The 21,769-nt window shown below is 47.4% G+C and overlaps 1 protein-coding gene and 1 long non-coding RNA gene across 12 annotated transcripts in view; one reads left to right on the top strand and one right to left on the bottom strand.

Annotated features, from left to right (window-relative positions):
• TSPAN11 (tetraspanin 11) overlaps positions 1 to 16,820 on the bottom strand; it is a 74,835-nt gene extending 58,015 nt beyond the window's left edge. For 10 of the 11 annotated variants that reach the window (XR_012017829.1, XR_012017832.1, XR_012017831.1 and 7 more), the window contains exon 1: positions 16,666 to 16,820. The gene's annotated coding sequence lies outside the window, so the exon portion shown is untranslated. The remainder of the gene's footprint in view (positions 1 to 16,665) is intronic. The other variant, XM_072799348.1, reaches the window with a different exon arrangement.
• An 18-nt stretch (positions 16,821 to 16,838) lies between these two features.
• On the top strand, positions 16,839 to 21,769 carry LOC140617645 (uncharacterized). The gene is made up of 2 exons (XR_012017833.1): positions 16,839 to 18,960; positions 20,228 to 21,769. It is a non-coding gene; the product is annotated as an uncharacterized lncRNA (long non-coding RNA).

Genomic DNA, 21,769 nt, shown 5'->3' with positions numbered 1-21,769 from the left:
GGCCCAGGTGTTGGGGGGTCTAATTCAGGATTTCCATCACTACTTGCCAGTACTTTGGGCAAGTCACTGCCTCTCTCTGTGCCTCAGTTTTTTATGGGAAAGTTGGTGTTCTAGCAGTACATTCTTTCAAAGAAATGTGTATGTAGAACCAAACGTATAAAACAGATAAAGTATAGCTTCTTGGGCTGAAGGGGTGTGCTAAGTCTCCTTCCCCACATTCAAGCCCACTTGATCACTGTCTTCCCCTTTCCCCTCCTCACCCGAAAGCTGGAACCACAAAGAAATCCAGCTCTAGCACTCTGTGGGATTCTATGAGCTTTTTAAATTCTTTGATTGCATACTGTCCCCTGTACTTGTCCCTGGTCAAAATAAGCAAGGGGAGAACTGCTGGGATCTACAACATAGAAATCTACATCCTGTATCATAGATGCATGAGACCCAGAAGTGACCTCTGAGATCATGAGAAAACTTTCATTTTATAGATACTTCCACTTCTTTTGACCCCCACCTGGCCCTAGTTCCACCCCATTGTTTTCCTTTTTTTTTTTTTTTTTTGTTTTTTACTAAAGGAAAATACACTTAATATAAACTTGTACCCACTGAGCAACCACTCCTCACTCCCCCTACCCCAGGCTCCTGGAAACCTCTACTGAGCTTCCTTATGGATTTGCCTACTCTGAATACTTCATATCAATGGAATCATATAACATGTGATTTTCTGTGTCTGGCTTCTCTCGCTTAGCATAATATCTTCAAGGTTCATCCATGCTCGAGCATGGATTAGTACTTTATTCTTTGTTATAGCTGAATAATATTCATTTATAAGTATAGACCACTTTTTGCTTATCCAGTCATCTGTTGGTTGACATTTGGGTTGTTCCCAGCTTTTGGCTATAGTGAATAAAGCTGCTGTGAACATTCATGTACACGTTTTTGTTTGGGCACCTATTTTTAATTCCTCTGGGTAAAGCCTAAGAGTGGAATTGCCAGGTCACATGTTTAACTTCGTGAGGAATTGCCAAATTGTGTTCCAAGGCCTCACCTCATTTTTTTCAATATGGCGTCTGACCTAAGCAAGTGGGCCCGAGCATACTGGGCAATGGCTGCAGCCCTGCATGCTGGCATGTGGTTTGCTACTTCTGTCCTCTCCAGGCTTTAGCTCACTGATGGCTTGCACAGAGGATGGGAATAATAACGATAATAATAATGACATAATTATTACAGTACTTCTCACAGCAACTAAAGATCCTTAAGGACCCCCATTTTACATATGGAAAAACTTACTCAAAAACACACATCCTTGTCTGAAATACAGGTCCACCCTTGCATCCACAGCCTGTGGGCTCTAGAGGAGGCTTCCTACCCTCTCTCCCCTCCCCCACACCCAGCCTCCAGTCTGGAGATCCTCCTGCCCAGGCTCTTGGTGTCTGTTTCCCAGGAGCATGCCCTGGTCTGGCTCCTGCCAGGCCGCTTCATGAGCTGGGCTGCCTTCCAGGTTCTGCCACTACATCAGGCTTCTCTGATTAGCGCCCAGTTCCTAGCTGATGATGAGACCACCTCTGCCCAGTAGACTTCTGGCATAGCTGGGCCCCACTCTCTGCCCTCAGCTAGGGCCCCAGGGACACTGGGGCATGAGGATTGAGAGAGCTCGCTCCCCCTCCTCCTCAAGGCAGCTGCTGGCATATATGGGCTCACGCTGCCCATCACAGTTTTCCAGACCCTGTACACAGCCAGGGAACCTGAGCCTGGACTGGTCTTTGGCAGCACCTGAGGCCATGTGATTCTGGCAAGGCAAAAAGGCTGTCAGCTACAGACAAGGTGGGGCAGGAGGCCAGCCAGCGCTGCCCTCTCTGGTAGGTTCTGCTCTGCCAGCTAAGGCGCAGAGTTGGGGTGGAATCGACAGGTCTTCCCTGTCACCCACCGTCTACCCACAGGTGATTCAGTCAACAGCCAGCTGCAGGTCCCTGCCAGAAATTCAAGAAGGCCAGAGGGCTGGGTGGCCATGACTCTGAGAGCAGAGGGACAAACTCCCAAACATCCACAGTGAGCCAGGTGGACGTGGGAGATGCTCTGGGCCCCATGGGCCTCCCAAGGTTGGAATTAGGGCTCAGACTGGAGCTGGAGACTCATGGGACATCTGTTCTTAGGGACCAGAGTATGATTTCACTGTTGTGTGTGTGTGAGGGCGGATGGGGTGTAAGACATAGCTCCTTGAAGTAGTCTAGAGGATGTGAAAGGAACTCTGGGCCCCAAGTCAACGATGACCCCAGCTCAGCAAGGACTCCTACCAGGTTTGACTCAGGGACCCAGGTCCTCAGATGTACAGGCCCTCTCTGTTGTCCTCTCCTCCAGGATGGGATTCCCTAGCTGAGGGCAAAGTACTCCGCGCAGTGGCCTCCCCAAGCCCCCAGCTGCAGCCACTATTTGCTTGACCTGGTAGTCTCTGGAGAGCTGGTTGGGAAATGACACTGGGTGGAGCCCACAGAGGACACCTGTGAGCTTCAGGGAGTTGGTCCTTGCAGGGCAGTTTATGCATGATCCTGAGTGCAGGTGGGAGGGGGGCTTTTCTTCCCTCCACCATTCCTGGTGCTAGAAGGGTGCTGGGGATTGAATGTGAACGTGAGCCTGGTTCCCTATGCTTTGGGTTGTAATATATGTGGAAGGAAAACTGCTGTCATTTTTACCAGCTGTGTAAACTTGGGCAGGTTGTCCTAAGTACAAGAGCCAGTTTCCTCCTCTGTCCTATGGGGATAAGAAGGCGCTTAAGGACCTCAGAAAGAGTAACCTTGAGGACCAGTCAGCACTGGTTGACTGCCACCTGCTCCCTCCTGACCCCGCCAGCAATAGCAGCCTCCTTTACGGAGAAGAGGGTAGTCAGGAGGCTCTGCACTCTGGCAGGGATCAGCCAGGCTGGAGGAGAGATGCTCTGGGGTGGAAGGAGGGGTGCCTCTGGAGAGGCCTTCATTATGGGGCACACCAATTGGCTCTTAAGTACATTCACAACCTACTTGCTGGGAATCAGAAAGGCATAGACACTTCCTTCCCGGCAGCAAGAAATTAAACAAACAAACAAAAAAGCCTGAATGACATAAAAACTTGTCTCCTTTCCCAGAGAGTAGGATTTGTACAATTTCTCATTTGTTTTCAAAATAGTTCTGTCCTCTAGAGCAGGATACCATGGCTTAGCAGTAAGCTTAAAAGACCATTTCTTCCAAGGGGTTCTAAGTTGGAGGTCCTTGAAATTATAAGAATGAAAATGTTATATGTGCTGGGGTTCCATAGGTTTTAGAAGGTTTCCCAAAGAGGTTCATGACCACACCCAACAAAAAGATTAAGATTCCTATTTTGGGGAGTTGTAGACAAGGCCTTAATTATCAACTCCCAGGAGAAAGGCCTTGTGTTAGGCACAGGATCAGGGCCCCTGTGGGCCCCAGGGATGCCATAAGAGGCTGAGCTGGGGCTAGAAACCAGTATCCCAGGTATCCAGACCCTGGTTGAGCTTGATTCCTATGTATCACATGGACCGACAGAACCATGTTCTCATATATACGAGGGTGAGGAAGAGAGCATGTATGCATCCAAATTTAAATTCCAATTTTCACTTCAGGGCTTGGATGTAAATCTGTTAGGTCTTAAGTCCAGAAAGTGATGTAATTTATTGGAGAGAGTGTGGAAGCTGCTAAGATCCCTGATAAATAAACCATGTTTCTTCATCTCAGTTCTGTGAAAATATATTTCCTAGGGACATAGAAACCCCCTTGGAAAGTGCTAGAATCCTCTCCCTGCAGGAGAGCCAAACACATAGATTCTTGTCTTTTAAAGATATTTGACCCTTCTGAGCAAGGAAATAATGCACTCTCGTGGCAACTAACCAACAACCCCCGCACTGTTACCCTAATTCTTTACAAAAAGAAGGAAGAACTTAGTTCCATGAGTTATAGAGGGAGGATGTTATAGAAACAGACTTGGCATCAGAACACTCTAGATATTGCCCACATCGGCTCCTGAACAATTAAATGTACTGATTACATCACCATTAGCATCACTACTTATTGTTTCTAAAGTTTAGAGAGCTGCTGCATGTCCCAGGACTAGAATATGGAGAAGGAGCCTGTCCGCTCCCATATGTTGGCCAGACTCAGAGGGTAGATGTCATTTCTCGTTTCTGCCTGAGTAGGTCTGAGAAGGGCTGCCCTCAAGTGCATATCTCTGATTCTCAGCCCAGTGCTTGGGCTTTAGGAGGACTGCAGGCTCCTGACACTGCCAACAGCCATGATCTCTGAGCTCCCACTGCCTCTGGTTGTTACTGAGCCTTTTAATACTAGGACATCAGGAAATAACAAGTCTACAGTGCTTGGGAAGTGTGAAGAACTCTAAAAGGATGGCTCATTATTATTGATGGTGATGATAATATGTGGCATGTAGTATTTATGTACCACTTTGGCTGCTAATTTCCAAAATGAGGAGGGAAGAATTTAAAGACCCAGCCAGTTCCATGGGTCACAACTGCATTCTTGACAATTCAGTAGAATCTTTACCTCTGGTTACCCATGTGCTTCTGGTCTTTGAATTCTTTCTAAGATGGCACATCAGCAATCCAACTGTTGGGTAGTGTGGGCTCACCTCCTGCCAAGGGTGCACAAGACACTGGGCAAGAATTAGGAGAGTGGGAAATAACTGCTTTCTAGGTCTATGAGCTCACCCAATTTAGATGTGTTGAAATGCCACATCATGCTTGATCATGGGCAAGCTTCCCCACCACCCCACCCTCACCAACTTTGAGGCCAGACCTCCCTGGATTTGAATCTCAGCTCTGCCATTTTTTTTTAATTCATGAGAGACACACAGAGAGAGGCAGAGACATAGGCAGAGGGAGAAGCAGGCTCCCTGTGGGAAGCCCGATGTGGGACTCGATCCCAAGACCCTGGGATCATGACCTGAGCCAAAGGTAGATGCTCAATCACTGACCACCCAGGTGCCCCACAGCTCTGCCATTTGTCAGCTGTGAGATTTGGGGAAGGTCTTTAACTTACATGTGCCTCAACATTCATGACTATAAAATGGGGGGAATAGCACTGATTTTGTAAGTCTGTGATGATCATATGAGATATCATATATGCACACAACACCTAGAACAACAACTGCACACAACACCTAGAACATAAGTCCTATTACACTCCTCATTGCCTCACAGGCTACATTGTTGGAGGGCAGGCAAGTGGGCTAAGTTTCCTGGGGTAATCCTTAGAGGAGGCAGTTGGGATAAGACAAGGCACCCAGCATCAGTGGGGTACTGATCAGCAACACAGCTTTCCTACTTCCTAGGCACATACATGTTTATTTCCATTATCTCTAAGATAGTTCAGAAGTGGGCTTAAACCCCCAAATTTACCAAATGGGTGCCTTCTGTAACTTAAAAGACAAACATATATAGTAATGAAAAACAGAGCCCAAAGCTAAAATTTTTGTCAAGGACAATTTTCATAAGGGAGGAATTCGTTATTGCTGTTGGTGGCATTATTCTTACCCCAAGCTCACTTCACCTTCTGGGCCTCAGCTGTGAGCAAAAGAACAATTCCAGTTATTTCCAGCCTTAGATTGCAAAGCAAGACCTTGAGGCCCTGCTGTGCCACCTGCCTGCCTCCTCCTTCCCTCCTGTGCACTCAACACACTTGGGACATGATGTTGGCCTGGTTGGGCAGGCTCAGGTTTGAGAGGCCACACGCCTCAGAGTAGAGTTCTCAAGCTTGAGGTGGTGCAGAATGAGTTGGAAGCCTTGTTAAAACAGATCTCTGGACCCATCCCCAGAGAGTTTCTGAGTTAGCAGGTCAGAGTGGGGCCCAGGATTTTTAATTTATTTTACTTAAATCCAATTGCCCACATATAGTATAATACCCAATGCTCATCCCATCAAGTGCCCTCCTTAGTGCCCTTCACCCAGTCACCCCATCCCCCCTCCATGTCCCCTTCTGCAACCCTTTTCTTGTTTCCCAGAGTTAGGAGTCTCTCATGGTTTCTCTTTTCTCTAATTTTTGCCACTGACTCAGTTTCCCCTCTTCCTTTATGGTCCCTTTCAGTATTTCTTATATTCCACATATGACTGAAATCATATGATAATTGTCTTTCTCCAACTGACTTATTTCATGCAGCATGATACCCTCCAGTTCCATCCACATCATAAATGGTGTTGGGAAAATAGGACAGCCACATGCAGAAGAATGAAACTGGACCATTCTCTTACACCATGCACAAAGATAAACTCAAAATGGATGAAGGGCCCTGGATTTTGAGAGATGTTGATTCTGCGGTACTCTACTTTGAGAACAATGGCCTCAGAGCAGTGCTTGTTAACTTTAGCTACACTAGACCCACTGGAGGAATTTGTGAAAATCTCGATTCCAAGGCTGCAGGCCGGTGAATGAAAGTGGGGTCTCAGAGCTTGGCTCCTGAGAGACTGTGGTTCGGAGGCTAGGCCTTCCTCTAGCACAAGCTAGCCCCTGTGCCCGCCTTCAGTGCTCTGGGGTCCTTGAGCTGTCCGTAACCACAGGTGGGTTGACTGGAGCTCTGGAAACTGCTTCTGGTAGAAGACCAGCTAACAACTCTCCCAGGCTCTGAAGGCCACGTGGTCTAAGCAGCATGGTCCTCTTTGTCCTTCTGTTGTTTCAACCTTTTAACTAAGCTTAGCTTGCGGGTCATGCGAAACAGTTTGCAGACCCCTGAAGAACAGCATGTCATGCGACTGTCATATTTATTTTTTAAATTTTTAAAAAGATTTTATTTATTCATGAGAGACACAGATACACAGATACACACACACACACACACACACACACACACACACACACAGGTAGAGGGAGAAGCAGGCTCCATGCAGGGAGCCCGATGCGGGACTCGATCCCAGGACCCTGGATCATGACCTGAGTCAAAGGCAGATGCTCAACTGTTGAGGCGCGAGGCGCCCCCTGACTTTCAGACTTAATCATGAAAATATCTATTTACAATTAGCATTACTCAGACAATGAATTAAAACCCACGTAGAAGGTAGACCAACTTAAAAGGAATAAAGGAACAAAGTAAATGTGGTCTCTCTGCTATCTGTAACTACTTCTAACAGGTTCATGTTAAAAAAAAAAAAAAGAGGTGGAAAGAACTTTTTCAGTTCATGGTATTAGTCCTTGCTTCCTAGTATTCACTGGGAACTTGAGGTTTTCACCCCCTGTGAAAAGCTCTTAGCCAGTGGCCATGCTATCAGAAAGTGTTAATTGCTGAGTGTTTGTTTGTTTGTTTATTTATTTATTTTTATCGGAGTTCAATTTGCCAACATATAGTATAATACCCAGTGCTCATCCCGTCAAGTGCCCCCCCTCAGTGGCCATCACCTAGTCACCCCGTCCCCCCCGCCCACCTCCCCTTCCACTACCCCTTGTTCCTTTCCTAGAGTTAGGAGTCTCTCATGTTCTGTCTCCCACACTGATATTTCTCACTCAGTTCCCCTCTTTTCCCCTATAATCCCTTTCACTATTTTTTATATTCCCCGAATGAATGAAACCATATAATGTTTGTCTTTCTCCGACTTACTTCACTCAGCATAATACCCTCCAGTTTCATCCACGTCGAAGCAAATGGTGGGTATTTGTTCTTTCTGATGGCTAAGTAATATGCCATTGTATATATATACTACATCTTCTTTAGCCATTCATCTTTCGATGGACCCCGAGGCTCCTTCCACAGTTTGGTTATTGTGGACATTGCTACTATGAACATCGGGGTGCAGGTGTCCCGGCGTTTCACTGCATCTGTAACTTTGGGGCAAATCCCCAGCAGTGCAATTGCTGGGTCATAGGGCAGTTCTATTTTTAACTCTTTGAGGAACCTCCACAGTTTTTCAGAGTGTCTGTACCAGTTCACATTCCCACCAATAGTGTAAGAGGGTTCCCCTTTCTCCACATCCTCTCCAACATCTGTTGTTTCCTGTCTTGTTAATTTTCCCCATTCTCACTGGTGTGAGGTGGTATTTCATTGTGGTTTTGATTTGTATTTCCCTGATGCAAGTGGTTCAACACTTGTAAAGCAATCAATGTGATAGATCATATCAACAAGAGAAAAAACAAGAACCATATGATCCTCTCAATAGATGCAGAGAAAACATTTGACAAAATACAGCATCCATTCCTGATCAAAACTCTACAGAGTGTAGGGACAGAGGGAACATTCCTCAGCATCTTAAAAGCCATCTACGAAAAGCCCACAGCAATTATCATTCTCAATGGGGAAACACTGGGAGCCTTTACCCTAAGATCAGGAACACGAGAGGGATGTCCACTCTCGCCACTGCTATTTAACATAGTACTAGAAGTCCCAGCCTCAGCAATCAGACAACAAAAAGAAATAAAAGGCATTCAAATTGGCAAAGGAGAAGTCAAACTCTCCGTCTTTGCAGATGACATGATACTGTTCATAGAAAACCCAGAAGACTCTACCCCAAGATTGCTAGAACTCATACAGCAAATTGGCAGTGTGGCAGGATATAAAATCAATGCCCAGAAGTCAGTGGCATTTCTCTACACTAACAATGAGACTGAAGAAAGAGAAATAGTCAATCCCATTTACAATTGCACCCAAAAGCATAAGAAGCCTAGGAATAAACCTAACCAAAGAGGTAAAAGATCTATACCCTAAAAACTACGGAACACTTCTGAAAGAAATTGAGGAAGACACAAAGAGATGGAAAAATATTCCATGCTCATGGATTGGAAGAATTGATATTGTGAAAATGTCAATGCTACCCAGGGCAATTTACACATTCAATGCAATCCCTATCAAAATACCATGGACTTTCTTCAGAGAGTTAGAACAAATCATCTTAAGATTTGTGTGGAATCAGAAAAGACTCCGAATAGCCAGGGGAATATTAAAAAAGAAAACCAGAGCCGGGGGCATCACAATGCCAGATTTCAGGTTGTACTACAAAGCTGTGGTCATCAAGACAATGTGGTACTGGCACAAAAACAGACACATAGATCAATGGAACAGAATAGAGAATCCAGAAATGGGCCCTCAACTCTATGGTCAACTAATATTCGACAAAGCAGGAAAGACTATCCACTGGAAAGAGGACAGTCTCTTCAATAAATGATGCTGGGAAAATTGGACAGCCACGTGCAGAAGAACGAAACTAGACCATTCTCTTACACCAGACACAAAGATAAATTCAAAATGGATGAAAGATCTAAGTGTGAGACAAGAATCCATCAAAATCCAATAGGAGAACACAGGCAACACCCTTTTTGAATTTGGCCACAGCAACTTCTTGCAAGATACATCTATGAAGGCAAGGGAAACAAAAGCAAAAATGAACTGTTGGTACTTAAGATAAAAAGCTTCAGCACAGGAAAAGAAACAGTCACAAAACTAAAAGACAACCTACAGAATGGGAGAAGATATTTGCAAATGACGTATCAGATAAAGGGCTACTATCCAAGATATATAAAGAACTTATTAAACTCAACAGCAAAGAAACAATCCAATCATGAAATGGGCAAAAGACATGAACAGAAATCTCACAGAGGAAGACACAGACGTGGCCAACAGGCACATGAGAAAATGCTCCGCAACACTTGCTTTCTGAGTATTTTATTCTGGCCAGGCACTTCCAGTCCTAACTTCCTGTCTCCTTGCCTCACTTGTCTCACCACAGAGGGAGGGATTCATTTCTTCTGGAAGGTCTGGCTTCCTTAAGCCTCTCTGTGGGCAAAAAGCACCCCCAAAATGTGGAGTCATCCAAAAAGTACCACCTTGATTGGTAACTAAGCCACACCCTTCCTCAACCCAAACAATCTGTTTGGTTTGGGTATAAAAATGGTCATGCCTAGAACAGCTAGCTGGTATCTTTGAACCTCAGACAAAAACGGGCCATATCCACCTTTACTCCTGTTCTTTGTTCCTTCCTTTTGAGCTCCTTAAACATGCTAGGCCTGTGAGTAAATGATCCAAGCTGTTTAAAAATGTAAATGATTTCAAGGAGAAGGATGGAGACCTGGATAACGAAATGGAAGTCTTTGCTATTTTCTAAAGATATAAAATCCTCACTGGAATCTGAGGGCACTCGAATGGCCCAATCATTTAAAGGATGTGTTCTGCCCAAGTGGGCCACCATCTAAAAATGTGACCAAAATGAAAGGTCAAGGATTGAAGCCCAGCTGGCATTGGGAGCAGGCAAACTGCAGACTCCCAGTATCTTAAGCTGAGGAGGGTCTGGCACTTGGTTTAATGCTCTGCTATTGGCATCCTGCAATTTTTAATAATTTTATCTTTCAGCTCATGGTTTGTATGTGAAGCCCCATGTGATGGTGGGCATGAATGTGAGGAGAGAGGCGCAGTGTGTGTGTCCACTGTTCCTTGCTGATCTCATCTGATCTGCGATGCCCCATGAGCTCAGAATTCCCTGGGGATCCTCCAGGCGAGGTCCTCTGGGAACCTCAGAGTGAGTACAAGGCAAGGTATTCTGTTTATAACCAGGCAAGTGGGTGCTAATGGCCCAAGGAGGTCAGTCTTTCTGCTGGAACCAGAGCTTTGCAGAAAGCAAACTATGCATTGTAAGAAACACATAGCAGCCACGGACCCCTGTGATACCCTGTCCTTTTCTGTATGTGGCACTTCCTGCATTAGTCATCTACTTGTGCTCAAAATGATGAGCCAAAGGGCTGAAAGTGGAGTGTAACAGTGTTTGACAGAAGGTGCATGTATCAAGAAGGTAAACAAAAACATCAAGGTTTTGTGCATTATTTCCAGTGCTCTGAGAAGAATAGAATATGAGCTAGGATGTATGAATTGTGTGATTTTGGTGATTCTACATATGAGTTAACCGCTCATATGTTGGCATTTAGCTTACTTCATTTTTTTGTTTTACTTACTTAAGTAATCCCTACCCTCTACGTGGGGCTCGAACTTACCACCCCAAGATCAAGAGTCACACGCTCTTCCGCAGGAGCCAGCCAGGTGCCCCTACTTGCATTTAAAACTGACATTGCACAATATCAAGATGAATGAGTAAAATGCATGCTAATGCTTTAAAGTTTTAATTTTTCTTTACTTAGAATGCCACTGAGTGGCCAATAAAATCTACCGTGACAGGTCAAGAAAGAGACTGCAGAAGACTGGAAAAAGATTTACATGTTAGTACTTTTCATGGCACTTTTTCCTGCTTTTTGAACCACAGGTCCACAGGTTCATTTTGCACTGGGTCTGACAAACTAACGGCCAGCCCTGGTTGAAGTGCTTCTCCCAGAGGCACAGCCTTAGTGATGACTGAGAAGCTCCCTCCTGAAATACCTACGCTATGAACACTCATTGAACTCCTACTATTTGCCCAGCTGGGTGCTAGTTGTCAAGGATAAAAAGTCAAAAACATCATTTCTACCCCCAAGCTGTGGTGAAGAATATAATTCTGGAACCAGAGTATTGGACACGGCTTCCCAAGGATCAGAATCCTAGTACTTGTTTGTGGAAGAGGGTCTAAGAGAGAAATGTGTTTACAATACTTCAAGAGCACCTATGGAAAGACGAGCACTTACCTGTCAAAAAAGCTTCAGAGGCTAGCTACCACACCTCCACAATCAAACAGGATAGTGGAAAATTTTTTATAATTTTGCAATCTGTTCCAAACCTCAGATTAGCTGGACAACACCAGCCCAGTCCTGTTCTTTGTTCTCTTCTCTTAGGCACCCTAGAATCTACTGGTTAAATGGTCTACACTGATCTTTTTAAAATGTAAAGGATAGAAAGTAGAAAAGTAGACACTAGGTAATGAAAGCACTATTCACTTTTATGGTCTTTGATTAATTGTTTTTGATGGAGAAACAAATTTTCATTTGTACCAAAGCGTGGCTGACAAAAATCTTACCAAACATTGGTTCAAAAAAGAAGAAGAATCTGGAAGTCAGGACACAGGTGAGAGCCGCTGCAGGATTCTCTGCCGCTGCCTGCCGTCAAAGAGGGTCAGGGAACTCTACTTTATTTCAAAACTTACTACTTCAAAAGAGATCAGGGAACATCAGAGCAATTTCCTTTAACATTTCCTGAACCCATGTAACAGCCTCAATTCTTGAATTCTTGGCATTTTGCAGTAAAACCCCTTAAGTCTTTAAGAAGGGTCAATTTGTACACAGGGCACTAAGGCAGGAGGGAGCTGCTTAAATCTAGCTGCATCCTGCTCACCTGCTGCATCCCCAGAGTCCTGTGTGGGGAGCGGAATGGCCTGGGGGGGCACCCAGAGGAGAAAAAGGGTGGTTGGCTGGACAGGGTGTACCCCCCAATGACTGGCAAACAAGATCAGGGTTGGGACTCATGGTGCAGCAGTCACCACCTGGCGGGCCCCCTTGTCATTGAGAAGCCTTGTCCAGAGTGTTCATCTTGGTCAGCCCACATCTGGGTGCTCTGTGCCCCTCTTTGAATTTGGGGTTCTCCACATTTAACTCAGCCATTTGTACCCAGGCCAGCCGGGAGTTAGAGATCCTTTCTTTGGTGGCAGAGGAGGAACCAAAGCTCAGTGAGATCACGAAACACACGGACAGCCACCCACAAGGAAGGGATTCCAGGCTGGAGCGCCTGACCCCGAGCTGGGCTCTCCACCCTGCCATCCACACCGGTTTTCCTTTCATTCCCTGAGCTCCAGCTATGGCTTGGATGAGCACTACACCATGGAGCATGCACTCAGCTGTTTTCTCCTCTCTTCCTGGGAGTGATTCCAATCTCCTAACAACTAGATGCTTGGAGGTCTGGGCCAGGTCTTTAGGTATTCTCAGGCCTGAAGGCTCATAGGAGGCACTATGTGAGTATGTGCTATTGATTGGCCCCTCCTTCAACTCTGCAGGGTAACCCCTTGTAAAGACAGACGTCATGAACCCAGGAGCCCACGGAAGTCAGCCAGAGCTGGGCCGGCTACAAGAAGTGAGGTCAAGGGTCAGAAGGAATTAACAGGGGTTCTGTGTTCCCTGTCTCCTTTTTACTTTTCTCCATAGCCTCCCTCTCAGTCACGAACCCAAAACAGCCCAACTAAACAACTGAATGTCCTTCTCCTTAAGGTTGTGCTATTAATATATAATATTCCCATTACATGTTACGTACTATTAGTACATACTTATATATTATATATTATATGTATACTATATATACATTATTATATACTACCTATACTATTATATATTATATATTATTGCTATTTTATGTTATTTCTATTACTATATAGTATATAATAGTAATATATAGTATATAATGCTAACAGTACATACTATAATATGTAATTATATAATATGTATAATATATACTAATAGCATGTACTTAGTATATGTTATTATGCTACATATTATATACTATACATTCATTCAACCTACATAATTACATATATATAATATTATGTGTTACATAACTATATCATAGTAGGCATGTGCTATACTAACTCTTATGGGGTTTAACAAAGGTGGTGGTCAACATGTATTCTGTGCCAAAGACCTGGGCACAGGCCTGATTACGAGAGCCATAACACCACCTGCAGATGGATTTACAGGAAGAGACCACCCCGGGCCTGACAAGGCTGCTGTAAATATGGGCCAGGGTGCGCCATCATGTTGCGCCAACTACTCAAGAAAAAGCATGCTGAGTTGACATCTACAGGGCAGGAGACATGTCTGGGCGGTCCACCTGGGAACACACTCCAGGCTGGATGATGACAGACACAGTCATCCTGAACAGGCAGCTCTCAAGTATCAGAGTGTGGCTTATCCACTTTGCAGATGTTACTCAGTATCCCCTCCTGCTCAGCTCACATGGTTCAGAGTTCCCATGGACCGCCTGTTGCTGTACTGTGTGCAAAATAATTTTCATATTAACCTTATCCAAAAATTCAGGAAATTAAACCAGTTACAAAAAACATAAACCTATGACAACTTCCATGGCCAAGCAGAAATGATCTGCAGGATCTCAATGTCTGAATCACCATCTTTGGTCCTCCTGGAGGGCCAAGCACGTATTACTTCCAGATGCAGTACTATTATTTCAACTTGGAGTTGAAAAGGCCCCTAGGAATCTTCTGATACAATGGTTTTTCCAGTTTTATCTTTGTGGGAGGGCCTTTTCTTCAAAGGAAATCCTACCTGGAAGCCAGCCCATAACTCAGATTAACCCCAGCTGCTGGAGTGAGGGACCCATGGCCTGCCTTACAGGTTTGTTCCTCCCTCAAAAGCTCTTAGGAACACAGTTTGAAAAGCTTGCCGCTGCCATTCCCTGCTTATTAAGTTACTTGCTTGCTCTCTGACATAATCTTCTTTGAGTACCTACTATGTTCCGGGTGTGGGTGAGCCAGCAGGTAAGGCCAGGGGAGGGCCCTGCTTTTCCAAATCTTCCATTATGGCTGGAGATAGCAGAGTTAAGTTCAGATGATGGCAAGTGCTATGAAAGATCAGATCAAGGCAATGAGCTTGTGGCCCAGGAGGAAGCTCCTTCAAACAGGGGATGGAGGAATGACCTCTCTGGAGAAGTGAAACAGGAGCTGAGGACAGAACAAAAATCTGGACAGATGCCTTGATTTTGACCACTGAGGAAGCAGACCTAAAGAGGTAAAGTGACTCTCCCCGGGTACACCAAGCAAGTTGGAAGCAGAGTCAGGACTTGACTCTGGGTTCCAGGCCCCCTGGCCAAAGGCTTTTCCTTCCCAGTGTTTATTAAACAGCCACCAAATGCAAATGAGGCACTGTAACAAGGGACATCCAAGTGCCCACCACACCCCAACCATAGCTTGGCTGCCTGTTATGACTCTCGGCATCCTCTCAGCCCTCCTCAGCCGATTTGGGCCTGGCTCTGTACCCCAGAAGACAGCACCCTGCAGTTGACATCCCACACCCATGACAATGCTTGGGGAAGCTTCCTCCTCCCCTATCTCCCTGGCTTCTTTCCAACTGTGGCGAGTGCTCATTACTGCTCCTGCTGGTGGCTTGAAGATAAAAGCAAAATGGTGGCTCACCCAGAGGAAGGCTCTCTGAAAAGTCAAGCTGCTCTAGGGTTACACAACAGAAAGGCCAGTCAAGCCAGTTTTCCTCCCGGGCTGTAGAAGGCTTTCACACAAAACCTCCTGCACCACACAGGTCTGGGAGTATCTCACACACCAGGAGTCCAAAGCTGGGCTCTAGGCACATGCCGCTGTGATGCTGAGTATCGGCAACCCCCAACCAAAGAGTTCCAGGCCCTCAAAGTGTTCCCCAAGCCTCTGACTTGGACTCAGCCCCATGAGCCCAGCATTTGCCTTTCACCCTTGGAGCCTAAGGCTGTCCCAGCACTTTCTCAGGCATTAGTCATTTTGAGCCTCCAGGTACCTCCTGAGGGAGGCAGGACAGCAGTTCTGTAAGTCCCATTTTGCACACAAAGCAACTGAGCCCCTGAGAAACCTCTGCAGGGAACATCACTAGTAATATAGGTAACAACCACTGATTCTGATTCAAACTCAGGGCTCCAGACTCCAAAGGTAGCTATCATCCAGCTGCTCACAAATTAAATACAGAGTATCCACCGTGGCCTAATACCACACTCATTCTCATCCCACCCTTCCACCTACATCTTATGCCTTGGAGTGTATTTACCAGTGTTTCCAGAAGCTGTCTCTTCTCTGTGCCACCCCTGACTCCTAACGTTTGCCCACACCCTGGAGAGATCTGTAGCAATTCAGACCCAAGGTGAGATGCTCTACTGCCCAACCCGACTGACCCCTCCTCCCTTTCATATTTTTCAGCCAGTTCATGCTTGTCAGCACTGCACATACCACTGGGAAGACAATACACCCTACAACCATCCACATCTTCCTTCTTCCCATACCAAATCAGCCAACTGCACCTGCAGGAGTGGACAGGCAAACACAGGTGACAGGGCCTGCCCAGCCGTGTCCTCACAATACACAGATGTGCCCCCATGGGATTCAGGGGACCTGCCGGGCAGGCAGACCTGCGGGCGCATTAGCCACACCAGCCGCCAGCATTTAGCAAACTCTCTTTGGCAGGCGCTGCTGAGCCAAAGTCCATTACAATTCTAGCTAGAATTACTCTGGACTGGCCACCGGGCCTTGGGCCTAACAGCCAGCTGCTAGAGTTCAGGCGGACAAAGAGAATGACATTTTGAAGAGACAGGCCCTGGGCGCGCTGGGCTGCGCGGCCCTCGGAGGCCCCGGGCTCTCTCCCAGCGAAGGCCCCGCGCGCAGAAGGGCGGACCCGAGAGCAGAAGCCGGGAGACCAACGCCGCGTCCGCCCTGCGGGACCCGGCCGCCCGCCCCCCGCCGCAGCCCGAGGCCCCGCCGCTGACCGGCTCTGAACCCGCAACGCCGCGCGCGGAGGGGGCTGGGCGCCTCCCCACCTCCCCCCCGCCCCCGGCCCCCGCCCGGCCCCCGCCCTCCGAGCCCCGCGCCCCACCCCGGCCCTCCTCCCCCTGCGCCCCCCCCGGCCCCGGCCCTCCTCCCCCTGCGCCCCCCCCCGCCCTCCGAGCCCCGCGCCGCTCCCCCCGGCCCCCGCCCGGCCCCGGTCCTCCTCCACCCCCCACTCCCGGTCCCGGCCCTCCTCCCCCTACGCCCCCCTCCCCCGCCCGGCCCGGCCCGGCCCTGCGAGCCCCGCGCCCCCCCCGCGCACTCACCGGGCTCCGCACGCAGCGACGGGAGCCGGAGGCTCGGGGCGCTCGGGAGGCTCGGGGCGCTCGCTGGGCACCCCGCCGCGCTCCGGCCGTGGCAGCCCCGGAGGTCGGGCTGCCGGAGCCCCCCGGGCACTTCCTGCCGGCCCGCCCCGCCCCGCCCCGCGCCCCGAGCCCACCCTCCCGGCGCGCCCCCTCCGAGTCCCAGGCTCGGGGCCTCGCGGCCGGCGGCGGCGCCCGGAAGCCCGGAGCCGGGCCGCGTCTTTGCTCGGAGCTGGCCTCCCTCCGTCTCGGAGCTCCCAGAGCCAAGGAAGTCGCGGTGAGGGCCGCTGTGCTTGCCCGCGGATCCCTCCCGCAGGGAGGCGGCTCGCAAAGCTCCGGTCGGCCCTGCCCGCCCCCGGGGCCTCCGTCAGGTCTGGCTTGACCCTGGGTGGGTCGGTGGCTTAGGTCCGGGGAAAATGGCCCGTGGGGGCTTCCAGAGACTCTAGGGACAAGCCACTCGGACGGATCCCAATGAGCCGCCCCTCGCCCTCTGCCCACCCCTGTGCGTAAGAAGACTCCCCTGTCCCGGAGCGCCCTGTGGACCATGGGCTCGGCTTTATGTTTCCTGGGCCCAGGGAGCATCAAAACCTCTTCCTAGACTGGAGAAAAGCAGAAGAGTAAACACAGAGCCCAGGCTGTGCCCTGGCTGGGAACAGGTGCAAAGCTGCCTATGACTGGCTCTGCTCTAACTGTGCAGCATATTATCTCTCAAAGCAACAAAGGCCGGTGCCTGTCCAACCACTGTTCTGTTGAAACTGGACTGCAGCAAGCAAGGTTACCCATTTACCAGGGAGGCTAGGTCAGGGGAGCCATTGGAGACAGGGATTGCTGACAGAGGCATGGCACCAGAGCAAAAATTCAGCAGAGCAGGCAAGGTGGAGGTTGCAGGGGGTGATTGCAACGCTCCCTGTGAGGGGCAGACCCGAAGTGGGAGTGAATGTGAAGGATGCAGTGGACGCGGGTTCCACAGAGCCTGCCTTGTGTGTTGTGGATGGAAGTGTAGCCAGGGGACCTGAAGAAGGACTACGTTGGCTGTGGGTATGGAAGTCTGGAGGAAGACCTGGAGTGATGTGAAACTGAAAGAAGACAAGAAGGAGAGACTTTGAACAACGTAGAGTGGGCCTGGCTAAGGACAAATTCAAGCTTGAAAACAAGCTAGTGAGGGGCACCTGGGTGGCTTAGTTAGTTAGGTATCTGCCATTGGCTGCGGCCATGGTCCTAGATTCCCAAGATCAAGCCACATATTATTAGGCTCCCTACTCAGCAGGGAGCCTGCTTCTCCTTTTCCCTCTGCTCCTCTGCCTGCTAGTACTTCTCTCTTTCTTAAATAAATAAATAAATAAAATCTTTAAGAGAAAGCAAGAAAAATAAGTAAAAGAAAGAAAGAAAAATAAAAGAAAGAAAAGGAGCCAGTGAAAGAAACTGACACCATCTAGGAGGGTCAGCACTGTGTAGGACACCCAAATCCAGGAGAAGCCCATGCTACAGGGACACCCAAGAAGAGGGTGCCCAAGAAAACTGGATTAGACTTGGAAATTAGGAGATCTTTGGGAGAATTCTGTGAGAATTATTTCAACAGTGGGGAGTACAAGCCACATTGCCCCTCCTTGGGGACATCTCATCCAATTAACTGATGCAGGAATACAAAGGCACATCCCCTTGCTTTCAGACCAGGAGACCCTGAAGGGTTATCCCAGCTCCAGGGCTTCCCAAGGGATCAACTGAGGCCTCCGTGAAAACTGCACATCAGTTCAAGTTCACTCTCTGTCCAGTCCCACTTCCTCACTTGCTTACAGGTATTGTTCCTAAGACTACTTATAGCAGACCTCCTACCTGCAGATCTCCATCTCCATGGAGAGTCCGTTTTCCAGAAATCCAACCTGAGATGTGGGGTCAGTGAGAAAGGGAGAGTGAAGTGGAGAGGATGAAGACAGAGGGCATGAACATCTGGCCCCAGCAGTAGGGAGACACAACAAAGTGGCAGGAGAGAGGCCTGAGTTGGCACAGATCATGATGGCCTCTCCCTTGGACCTTCTTCCAAGACTCTAATGAAATAGACCTCTCGTGAAGACCTTGAACTCTAATGGAGTCGTTTCAAGAGATGGAGGTCATCAGGAAAAGTCAGAGAAGATGGTGTTAGAGGAAAAGACAGAAATGGAGAGGGAGAGGAGAGTTCTTCATGGTAGAAATGGTTTTTCCAAAGCGGGGCAGAGGGGCAAAGGAGGAACAGGCCTGAGGAGAGAGAACGCTGTCGGTAGGGTAAGGATGAGGGAAAGTGCATGTTCATGGTGTTAGTAACATTAAACCAGTAATTCAGAAAGAGGGAGTTGGAAAGTGTTCTGGAGGGACCTTGTAGCAATATGAGTGGGCAAATGATAAATGAGCCTCTGCAGGATATCCCCTCTCCAGCACTGTTCCCAGGAACATTAAACATCTAGAGCAGAGAACCAATAGAAATAGGATATGTCATTTAAAATTTCCCAGTAGCCACATTTAAAGATGTAAAAAGAAGAATCAGGTGAAATTAATTTTAATGATATAATTTTATTGCACACCGTATATCTAAAGTATGTATGTTCATTTCAACATGCACCCGTATCAAAATTATTAATGAGATATTGTACTTTTCCTTCCTGCTAAGTCTTCCAACTCTGATGTGTATTTCATACTCAGAGCACATCTGAGTTTAGATACTACATTTTCTTTTTTTAAAATATATTTTATTATTTTTTAAAAGATTTTTTTATTTATTTACTCATGAGAGACACAGAGAGAGAGAGAGACACAGGCAGAGGGAGAAGCAGGTTCCATGCACCGAGCCCAATGTGGGACTCCATCCCAGGTCTCAAGGATCACGCCCTGGACAGAAGGCGGTGCTAAACCGCTGAGCTACCCGGGCTGCCCTAGATACTACATTTTCATTGGAAATACTTGATCTGGGGTAGCCCTGGTGGCTCAGTGGTTTAGTGCTGCCTGCAGCCCAGGGTGTGATCCTGGAGACCCGGGATCAAATCCCACGTCGGGCTCCCGGTGCATGGAGCCTGCTTCTCCCTCTGCCTGTGTCTCTGCCTCTCTCTCTCTCTGTGTCTCTATGAATAAATACATTTTAAAAAAATCTTAAAAAAAGAACTCCGAAAAGCAATAACTCTAAAAAAAAAAAGGAAATACTTGATCTGTATTTAGATTTCATAATGTTTATTGTTGAAGAAGTAGTTACAAATCTCAGTAGCTTCATACATACTTATGCTTTCCAGTAACCAAATTAAATGGTCAGTTTTTAAATTTAAGTTTATATTAAAATTCATTTAAATTAAAAAATATAGTCCTTCTGCTGCACATAGCACATCCCTAGTACTGAATAGTTGCATGTGGCCGGTGGCTACCACTCCAGACCACACAGGTCTATAATATGAACTCCTGGACTTGTGGGTTTTGTTTTGTTTTATCCTCACCTTTGACAAAGGACAGACCCTGCCCCTCCCACCACTCCACTAACAAGATCCTACTGTTCCATTTTATTTCACAGAACACACTTGAGAGAGCAGGTGAAGAATCTGTGAGGAGGGAAGAAGGGGTGTGACAGGTCAGATGAGGAGTGAAGAGAATGGGACATGAGTCAGAAGGCTTCTGTTCAGTTGCTCTGTGTTCACATGAAGAATGTTATCATTTCTTTGCCCAGAGATTGAACTGAGAATGCAGGAGTCAGCTCTTGTTATGGTCTTTCCCAGTGAGTGGTTTCCCCTGAGCTCCAAGCACTGGTTGAGTCACAAATGCTTAGGCATGGCTGCAAGGTCTGGGCCTCATTTTTTGCAGCTGCAAAATAGGGGAGAACAGTCTCTTATTTTGGGGGAAAAAAGAGAGGGATTGTGTAATCCTAAACACGAAGCTACGGAGGAAGTAGTACCAAATTTGGAGACCTGTGCTCCTCCTCCAGGTCTGTAGCATGTCCTCTGCACCTGCTGGGAGCCAGCAGCCTCTGTCTGTACTGTGGCACATTTGCCTGTCATATCTGATGGAGTGACCCAACATGGAAAACTGGAGTAGAGAGGTTCTAGAAACTCTCTACGAGATGTAAACATCATATGAATAACACTTAGACTCCCTTTGCTCTAAAATGGGCTGTATCTATTGCTTGGAGTTACAGGATAGAAGCTGTGGGATGTGCATGCTGGCACATCTATATCCATTCCTAGAAATTGAATTTCTGTAGCTATTCCTAGAAATAGAGTCACAGAAAATACCTTTGTTTGTGTATGAATGGTTACATGTATGCATTCACACATGAGCACACACACATTGCACTGAAGAGTCTGACCTGATATTATTGGTGTCCTCAGGATGTATGACACATTAGCTTAGCTTAGCATTCAGATTGTACCATCACAGGACAGGCAGCATAAAACTTGAATTTCTCCATCCCCTGAGCACAAGCCTGTCTTTCAGAACAATTTCCAGTCACTACCTAGGAAGGTTGCAAGGAAATGAAGGAGCCCTTCATGATCTCTCCTCCTGCCTCCCTGGCATTCCTGCTTGATGAAGGTGCCATGCTGCTGTGGCCCTGAAAAAAATCTTTGTACAGATCCCGAGCCATTCCCAAGAAAAACAGCTATGTTCCTGGAGGTAGAAAAACTCAGGTATAAGTCATGCTCCTCTGCATACGCATCATACAGTGTGTCTGACTCAGCCTGTTTTCCCTTTTAATCTTTAAAATGGTAGAAACTCTTCCCAAGAGTGTTACTACCCTCTAAGAGAGTGGAAACTGGCCTTGGTTTCATTATCTGTGTGAAAAATACAGCTACATTGCATCTGGTCAGCACCTTTCCTCTTCCAGAAGGACTGGCAAATGATCAGATGTTAAATATTGATCAGTTTTGGGCAGCCCCGGTGGCGCAGTGGTTTGGCTCTGCCTGCAGCCTAGGGTATGATCCTGGAGACCCGGGATCGGATCCCACGTCAGGCTCTCTGCATGGTGCCTGCTTCTCCCTCTGCCTGTGTCTCTGACTCTCTCTCTCTCTCTCTCTCTCTGTGTCTCTATGAATAAATAAATTTAAAAAAAAAATTAAAAAAA

Source organism: Canis lupus, chromosome 25 (assembly GCF_048164855.1).
Source record: "Canis lupus baileyi chromosome 25, mCanLup2.hap1, whole genome shotgun sequence".
In the NCBI taxonomy this organism is placed as follows: domain Eukaryota; kingdom Metazoa; phylum Chordata; class Mammalia; order Carnivora; family Canidae; genus Canis; species Canis lupus.
The sequence above is the reverse complement of the archived record's forward strand: the minus strand, read 5'-3'. Positions and strand labels throughout refer to the sequence as shown.